Raw genomic sequence first — 7,016 nt, 5'->3', positions numbered from 1 at the left:
AAAGAACTATAAATAAAATAAAATAACTTTTATAATATTTTCATGAATGTGAACTTTATTTTATTTTTTTTTTCTTTAAAAAACCCAACTATTATATAATATCTTCTCATGCAATTTGCCTCAAATTTTTTTTTTTTCCCCCTTTTCTGGAGGCGCAATTTTAGTTAGTCAATTTGAGAATTAAAAATAACCTAGAAAATTAAAAAATAAAATCTTCACTAATAATTTATCCCACATTAGAAGAAGCAATTGTATCCCTATGAAAATGTCTATTGGAAATATGTTTAGAAAAAAAGATATACTTTTGGTGATAGATGAATAAAAGTCAATGATACGACTTAAATTAAAAAGAAAATTGAGAAAAAAAAAATTACAAAATTGGAATTTGTATACAAATTAGTGTTTATAGAGAAGACTAAATTAAGTGTATTATAAAGAAGAATAAATTAAGTGTATATTTAGTAACTTTATTTGAGGATAAAGTGAGTTACTTCACAAGCGTACATTTTAATTGTACATAAAGTGAATTGTACATCCAAATGTTTTAAATACCAACGAGACTAAACCCAACAAAGTGACTAGATCCCAATTGGACCAATCCAACCAGTCGAGCCAAGTCAGGTTTTAAAACCTTGATTACTTCACAAGCCCATTTGCCATTTCAATTACAGCCCATTTTGAGTGGACCAGGTTACTTCCAATCTAAATTGTTCTATAGCATTCTCAAAATGACGAATAGTTTTGAGTTCAAGGAAGTAAAAATTGTTTCAGTTTGGGGTTCATGCAGGCATTCTTTGTCCTCAAATTTTCTTTCAATCTTCCTGTTTCAGTTCCAGGTGCCAATGCGTTATGACGAGATCGAAATTGTTCCAGTTCCTCTCATCCGGCATCCTAAGAGACAATGTAGTGGGTGAACATAGGAGGGGGCAATATCTCTCTTGCACTTGATTCTGTTTCGAATGTTTCTCGTGCCTACTTAGGAGATGACATTTATCTAATTTCTGATGAACAGGACACAGCATCTCTCGCTAAAATAAACTACAGCTATAAGGTTCAGGCTTACACTGCACTGGAAAAGGCCGTTCAATGACCTGGTTACTTCCCATAGAAAATGGTTCGATTGACTATTGCTATCAAGCGCGCCAATCCGAGTTCAAAGCCAGGTTTAAAAGAGTCAAAAACTGAAGACTCCAACCTTGTCATCTTGTCTCTTTGGCTGTCCACTGCATGGCAAATAAAGAAATGCATGAGCAATGTTTTCTGGAACACGGAAATGGGATTGCAGCAGCAAGATAGTAAAAATTTACAGCTAGTTGATTGCTCCTCTTCTGAAGTTTTTCGTGTTTACCTCTATCTCCTATATAAGTTCTGTATAGAGAGGTATCAAAATAAAATCTACATTTCTTTAACATCATATTTTATTCATTCATAGTTAATTACTTCCAAATTCACTCAACAAAATACTGAGGCTATTTGGTAATGAATCAACATCAATATTTAAGTTTTGTGAACTCAGAAGCCATCATCGCCCAGTAGTATGTTAATTCTGGTCTAGCAACTCAAAAACATTTCCACAGCAAGAAATCAGTTTTTTAAATACAATAATTACTAACTTTATACGACTCCAAGTCACTGCAAAAAAGAATAAAATACAACAAAGCAACAACCTCATTTTCTATACAGGTAATCTCAAATACTCTACTTTTTGTGTGACAGTCCCAATGAAAAAGAGCTCTATGTGGGTGAGATAGCGAGGGGAAAAGTATGAAAGGATTTCAAAGCGAGTAAATTAAGAGGAGTGTACAGCAACACAAACAACAGATTATACCTTCATTTACTTCTGTTCCTGCCTGTTCCCAATTGTTCTTGGAGAAAAGCTCTTGCCTACCCATATTTCTCTGTTCCTTCTTCGTCCAACTTTATCTTCTCTGTTTCCTTTACCTGAGAAAAGAAATAACCGCTTTAACATCATAATCTCTACCCTTGACAAAGCTGCATAACAATGTAGACATTAGATGATTAAAACCCCGAGCCGACTCTAGAAGCGAAAGTCCAACAAAATGAATTTTAAGATATTAAGAGATAGAATGAGTTGAGAAAGATTGAACTACTTCTCCACAAATTTGGGATTCACTAATTTGATGGGCACAGGCTTCTTCTGCATTTGCCGTGGTCACCACAACATGTTTTGTTCATCAACCTTTTTGTCAGTAAGTGGAGGAACATCTTTAAATTTTTCTCACAATGTAGATAGCATGATACCTACTTGAGCCACTTCATTTCACAGTGTATTTCACAGTGTATCAATCGGTGAGAAGATTTCAGGAAAGGAACTCAATCCTTCATAAATGTTGACAAATCATTGAAGAGTTTCAATCACAGCAACCAGCACATATACTTGAGAGCAACATAACATACCTCCAATCGCTCTAGTTGTTCTCTATCCTCTTGGAAAATTTCTTCATCTGTCTTCGTCTTGTCTGAAGTTTGTGCATGCATCTCCAGTGCTCTCCGACAAGTTTGTCATAAGAATCAGGTTTGTCCTGCCAATAATAGAAAACAGATATCAACACCTAAACCACAGCTTCATATCATGAATGAAAGACAGATATAGTGTCTAGGCAAAAAAGGTATAAAAGCCTTCATTTTCTTAACAATGTCAGAATATATACATAAAAATCTTAATATAGTAGTTCAACAATCAGAAAAGTATACACATGCCAAGGAGGATATTTATACAGAAATACCAACCAGATTTGACATGAATAAGAAAGCCATCACAACAGCCAATTTTGGAACCAGTAACACAGGATTATACCTTCCAAAACTTGAACCATATAAAAGTATACCTGCTAAAAAGTGTCCATTTTTTCACCATCTAATTTGACATGTCCATTAGGAATATCCTTGCTGACAAGAGCCTTCAAGGAATTCTTCTAGCTAGATTCAGTCAATGTCAATAAAACCTGAGTTTGCACTAAAGAAGAGAAATTTTTATCCACTTTTCCATCAACTGTTCAATTTCTTCCTTATGTTTTGCTTTTTGTGCCTATTAAGAAAAAAAAATGAGAAATAATCAATTAAAGATCCTCTGAAAAGTCAAGAAATGAAAGCAGAAACTTTGCAAGCCGATATTCCTAATATAAAAATGTATCAACACCTTGACTTCCTTCTTGGTTTTATGCTTCTGCAATAAAAACATCATCACTTTACATCAACATCAAAGGTTCATATCCTATCCAATCAGAAATAGAATAGAAAAAGAGTGAGATTGAAAATGACCTCATGTGTGAATAAGTGAACCATATGAGATGAAAAAGTATATTTCACATTTTCCTCTCCTTCCATCAAATCCATTTTGTCTGGATCATTTGTATTATTATGGACACTAAGTTGCTTTAAGTCATTTAAACTCTCTGCAATGAATCAGAAAGAGATCATCAATACTATTAACAAAATCTGAAGCTGATAGAAATCAAATAATAAAAATTGGCAGTCACTGAAATTACAATGCAAAGTTGACTGCTAAAACCAAAAGCCAAGTTATCAAAAGAGTTATGAGCACCAAATGCACTGACAACCAATATGTCAAAAAATTTATAATGTCCTACTTGGTGTGCAGAAGCTAATCAAGCATGAAACAATTATGTCCTACCCAAGATTACAAAAAATGACAATATAGAAGAGTAACAAGCACAACAAGCACACATAAACAACACAATGATATATGTGGTTTGGCCAAATGGCCTACATCTATGGGGGATGATGATGGTTTCACTATATGAAGAAGAACAAGTGTTACAACACTCTCCCACACTCCTCCCAATAGCCAAGTACACAAGTTTTCACCCACTCTCAAGCCAAATTCAATACTAGAGAGTCATCTAACCAAGAGCAAAAATCCAAACCTCACTACACTTTGTCCCTAAAGACTTTACTCTAAAGACTTAGCCAAAATAAAGAGATAAAGCTTATATAAAAATAAGACAAGAGACAAAGATAGTTTTTCCCTTCATGAAAAATTAGCCAAGTTTGAGTCAATATACAACAATTCTCCACCTTGGCGAGAACTTAAGGAACTATCTTGTTTTCAACCAAAACACCATTACACCTAGGGGTGTAAACGAGCCGAGCCAAGCTGAGCTTTGGGCTAATTGAGCTCGGCTCGTTTGCTACTATGTCGAGCTCGAGCTTGGCGAGCTTGGAAATTCAAGCTCGAGCTCGAGCTCTAGCATTTTGAGCCAAGTTATGGCGAGCTCAAACTCAGCCCGACACTGTAGCTGAGCCGAGCCAAGCCTAAGCCGCTCATGAGCGACTTGGCTCAGTTAACACCCCTAATCACACCACGCCCCAAGGGAGCTCAAGCCAAATGTAGGATGGTAATCAAGTCCAAACGATGTTTGAACTTGATAGAGGTAACCAATTTAGTCAACTTGTCTACCCACTATCTGGCATGCCAAATTGTTGTATATCGGCTCAAACTAGCCAATTTCTAATTAAGGGCAAAATTGTATTTGTCCTTGGTTTCATTTGTATATAAGCTTTGTTCCTTTGTGTTTTAGCTAAGTCTTAACAGAAAAGTGTAAAGAGTCTTGAGAGGGAGAGACTAGTGTTTGTGCTCTTGGATTGATAATTCACTAGGATTGAATTTGGCTTGGGATTGGGTGAAACCTGTATACTTAGCTATTGTGAAGAGTATGGGAAAGTGCTGTAACACTTGTTCTTCTTCATATAGTGAAACCATCATCATCACTTGTGGATGTAGACCATTTAGCCGAACCGTGTATATCATTGTGTTGATTTTGTGTGCTTGTTGTGTTCTTTACCTTTCTATGTTGTCAACTGTTCGTAATCTTGTGATAGGACATTATTGTTTCATGCTTGGGATCTTGGGTTAGCTTCCGCACACCAAGTGCAGCCAAGTGTTCGAAAAATTGGCACACTTGGATTTTTTGCAACAAAAAAAGCCTTAGAATATCAACTAAACAAACTCACACACAATGCCTACTTGAATCTTAAGTAAAACAAAGACAAACAGAAATACATATAAGATGAGTGCTATCTAATTATCACTATTAACCACTATTTCAAACAAAGCAGGTCCAAAAATTTCAGAAACAATAAACAGCAATAAACATGACAACCAATCTCATTAGAACAAAATTAAAAGCAATTACATAGCTAAATTAAGAAATCAAAAACAACATAACCTGACAACACACTAGCACCAAGGAAAGATCAGTGCTCATCAAAGTAGCTCTCTCATTTTCAGAAATATATCTCACTTACTAATTGAAAGTCCTTTTCAGAATGGTGATTCTACACTAGTCTTTCGCATATAATACATAGATATTTAAAGACCAAAACTAAAAACAAAATCATTAGAAAAATAAACCAAATTCCTGTCAGCTTCATTAACTAAACAAAAAGCATGGTATCCTAACAATACAAAGTGATAAATACCACGCTTTCGCGATCATTATCATTATCATCAGATAGCATTTCATCCTCAAAATCATCTCTTTCTGAAAAGCGCCCAAATCCAGGACTTTCAAGTTTGTTTAGATCAGTAGCTAGTATGAGTTTAATAGAAGAATGATTCTAAATTTACCCCACAAATTATCCCAAAATGAAAGATTGATTTTATATATTGAACACACAACACAATAAATTGAAAGCAATAATGTCATTACCATTCTTTTTCTTTTTTATTTCTTCTAAAAATAGTCACTCTCAAAGTTGGTAAAAGACAGTCAACACTTGCTTTTAAATTAATAATTTAATTGAAAAACATAGAGACCCGTTAAGTCTTCAAAATTCAAATAAAAATAAAAAAACCCTCACACACCAAAAGCTCCATGGACCACCGCCGCACCGCTACCACCAACCACCAGTAACAACCACAAGACAAAACAGTTTCAGATTCCAAGTTTTTCAATTCCATATCAGAACAATCCGATGGAAGAGTCTCTTTGAGCAAAAACAATGTAATATAAATAATTTAAATAGTACTATGATAGTCTTGGCGAAAATTTGAGCAAACACAGTACCTGTGTGCGTTGATCCATGGCGGCGGAGGTCGAGAATGCGATTGTCGGCGCCGAAGAGTTGAGAGGAAGGCAGCGTCGGGTGTTTCTGGTTTGATTTTCTTTTTCTTCTTTTTTTCCATTAGGAGCAAACGACGTGTTCCTCGCGAAATCCCAATTTAATGCCATGATTGAATTTATTACATATTCTCACTTTTAATTTAACTTTATTTAAGGATGCAGTAATGTTAGTCTTACAAAGAAGCCTACAAATAAGGTATACAAAGTTAATCTCTACCATTCATCTTCATCATTTCTCTCTCTCTCTCTCTTTCTCTTTTTTCGTTTTTCCTTTGTTTTTTTCTTCACTTTGTAAGTTTCTTTGTAGAGTTCTTTATAAGGATAGACTTATTCTTAAGGATGTCTTAAAGTTTTTTTTTTTTCCTAATTTTGGGGGTTTTTTAATTAAACTGATTTTAAGGTGTTTAAAAATTTGACTGGTTTAAAAAATCTCCAAAACCAGTGTAGTATATTTTTTAAGGGTTTATTGGCTGATTTAAAAATTTTACCCCAAAAAACCCCTTTCCACTTTCTTTGCTACACACAAATCTCTTGTTGCTGTTGACTTCTCTTAGCACACAAATCTCTTACTGCTACACAAGAAGTGAGTGAATGATTTTAATTTGTAAGTGAATGGTTTTAATTTGCTGCACATAACTCGTTTAATTTGTGATAGTTGGCATCAACCTAAAATTAGGCATTTTGGTTTCTGATAGTTCCTCCAGAGTTGCTATTTGCAATCGCTAATTCACAAAAAAGTAAGTTTCGTTTTCTTGTCTTTTTTATTTGTTTATTTCTATATAATTAGTTTATTGTATTAGATTCTTCTCACTTTCAGCATTTTGGGTTTGTATTATAGACGAAGCTTTGTTGATTGTTTGCCATTTTCATTTGTTAATCTTGTTTGCGGTGAATTATAAGCGTGAAGAT

General features: G+C 34.5%; 1 long non-coding RNA gene across 1 annotated transcript; it reads right to left on the bottom strand.

Moving 5' to 3' along the window:
- Positions 1-416: 416 nt before the first annotated feature.
- On the bottom strand, positions 417-6,204 carry LOC116115122. Its single transcript, XR_004125625.1, has 6 exons — positions 6,051-6,204; positions 3,283-3,416; positions 2,850-3,187; positions 2,419-2,543; positions 1,829-1,941; positions 417-1,223 (listed from the first exon to the last, which is right to left on the bottom strand). It is a non-coding gene; the product is annotated as an uncharacterized LOC116115122 (long non-coding RNA).
- Between the last annotated feature and the right edge of the window lie 812 nt (positions 6,205-7,016).

The sequence above is a fragment of the Pistacia vera genome, unplaced genomic scaffold (assembly GCF_008641045.1).
Source record: "Pistacia vera cultivar Batoury unplaced genomic scaffold, PisVer_v2 Contig731, whole genome shotgun sequence".
Classification (NCBI taxonomy): domain Eukaryota; kingdom Viridiplantae; phylum Streptophyta; class Magnoliopsida; order Sapindales; family Anacardiaceae; genus Pistacia; species Pistacia vera.
Note: the sequence above shows the minus strand (reverse complement) of the source record. Positions and strands in the feature narration are given on the sequence as shown.